The following is a 2,208-nucleotide window of genomic DNA, read 5'->3' as shown; positions in this document are numbered from 1 at the left end:
CTGACCGGGTCTACACGGTCTGCATCAGATTCCCCCTTATTTATTTTTTGTTTAAGGGACGCTGCCTGTCTTAGGCGGTCAGTGCGAATTCCTCAGTCTTACCCGTCATCGAAACTCATTGCAGCATGGCAATGGCTCTGTCTTAGGTTGCCAAGGTTCCACGTGATCCTTACCCATCTCTGGCCATGCACATACCTTTTTTAAACAACATAAAATATGACTATGCACATGGGCCTTACAAGATGGAATACACAGGAATCAAATCAACTGCATCTGTGGGAAGAGATGGTAAACATCAGCCAAAACAAGGCCAGGTGCTGTCTGTGGAACAGACCATCAATTGCTCATGTGCAAGTTTAGACTGAAGCTGAAGAAAATTAAAACAGCTTCACAATAGCAAATATATGACCTTGAACATATCTCACCTGAATTTAGAGATCATCGCAAGAACAGACTTGACGTACGTATTAGACACCAATGACTGAAGACAAGAAGAGTTGTGGGTGACATCAAGAACATCATACAGGAAGAAGCAAAAGGTCATTAAGAAGACAAGAAAGAAGGAAAAGACAAAATGTGTGTCAGAAGAGACTCTGAAATCTGCTCACCAACAGAGGTGCTAAAGAAAATGAAAGAAATGAGGAGGTAAAGGGCAGCTCGAGAGACAAAGTTAAATATTATAATGATATATGCAAACACCTTGTTTTAATTGTTTTTAGGTGCCATTGAGTTGGTACCGACTTATAGCAACACTATGCCCAACAACAAAATACTGCCCGGTCCTCCGCCAACCTCACAGTTGTGGCTACACTTGAGCCCATTGCTGCTGCCACTTATAGCTATCCATCTCATTGGGGGTCACCTCTTTTTCGCTGACCCTTGACTTTACCAAGCATACTGTCCTTCTCCAAGGACTGGTCCCTCCTGCTAATATGTCCGAAGTATGGGAGACAAAGTCCTGGCCATCCTGGCTTCTAAGGAGCAGTCCGGCTGTGCTTTTAACACAGATTTGCTTTATTATGCTGGGAATGACAAATTAATTGAAGAGGATGGCATCACATTCATCATCAAAAAAGAACATTTCAAGATCTGTCTTGAAATTAAAAAAAACCTAGAGTTAGAAAACCAAAGGGAAGAACACGCTCAGCATTCCTCATGTAGTACTGAAGAAAAAATTCAAACCTCAGGTTGCTATATTGAATGATGCAAAACGCATCAAAAGAAGATGGAAGAGGAGGAGCTAGCCGGCGGGTCGCAGCGAGATAACTCTCCTTCTTGAGCCTTTTTGGTGCTGGGAGGCGGGTCACGAGGTCGTGGGCCGCGCCACCATTGTCTAGCTGAGCCCTGCGGACTCACGTTACTGACGTGGGCTCTGAAGGCAGCGACCGTACCTGGCGAGGGACCCGCCGGCTGTCCTGTTGCACAACACGTGGAGGAGAAAAATGGCGGAGGCCTCGGCGGCCGGGGCAGGCTCAGTCGCTGACCGGTTTTTCTGTCGCTGACCGATTTTTCTGTCACTTTTGCAAGGGCGAGGTTAGCCCCAAACTACCGGAATATATTTGTCCCAGATGTGAATCAGGCTTTATTGAAGAAGTGACAGATGATTGCAGTTTTTTAGGTGGTGGAGGCAGCAGCTGGATAGATAATACCACATCAACACATTTTGCAGAGTTTGGGGACCACTTGGACGAAACAATGTTTTTCCAAGAATTTGGACCATTTCTATGTAACAATTCACTGGACCAAGATAGTAGAGCCAACGAGAGGGGTCATCAAACTCACACTGACTTCTGGGGACCTAGCTGTCCTCCACAACTGCCAATGACTCGGAGATACAGATCCCTAGAAGTACTCGGCTTGAAAGATCCCCAGCTATTGAAGGGATAATACGACAGCTCTTTGCAGTGTTCTTTGCAAATTCTGCACTTCCTAGATCCCCACATCCTTTGTCCTGGTATGGAATGTTGCACTCCAACCCTGAAGACTATGCCTGGGGTCAGACAGAGTTGGATGCCATTGTAACCTAGCTTTTAGGAAAACACAGGTCCTCCCCCAGCTGATCAGGAAATGATCACATGTCTTCCAACAGTGACAGTAACTCAGGAACTAGTTGATATGGGTTTAGAGTGTCCAGTATGCAAAGAAGATTACACAGTGGAGGAGGAGGTCCGGCAGTTGCCCTGCAACCACTTTTTTCATAGCAGTTGT

The 2,208-nt window shown here is 45.8% G+C and overlaps 1 protein-coding gene and 1 pseudogene across 2 annotated transcripts in view; both read left to right on the top strand.

Annotated features, from left to right (window-relative positions):
* DIAPH1 (diaphanous-related formin 1) overlaps positions 1-2,208 on the top strand; it is a 186,068-nt gene that overhangs the window by 168,024 nt on the left and 15,836 nt on the right. The window lies entirely within an intron of this gene.
* LOC102818032 overlaps positions 1,443-2,208 on the top strand; it is a 15,639-nt pseudogene continuing 14,873 nt past the window's right edge.

Source organism: Chrysochloris asiatica, unplaced genomic scaffold, assembly GCF_000296735.1.
Source record: "Chrysochloris asiatica unplaced genomic scaffold, ChrAsi1.0 scaffold00087, whole genome shotgun sequence".
NCBI classification, from domain to species: Eukaryota; Metazoa; Chordata; class Mammalia; order Afrosoricida; family Chrysochloridae; genus Chrysochloris; species Chrysochloris asiatica.
Note: the sequence above shows the minus strand (reverse complement) of the source record. Positions and strands in the feature narration are given on the sequence as shown.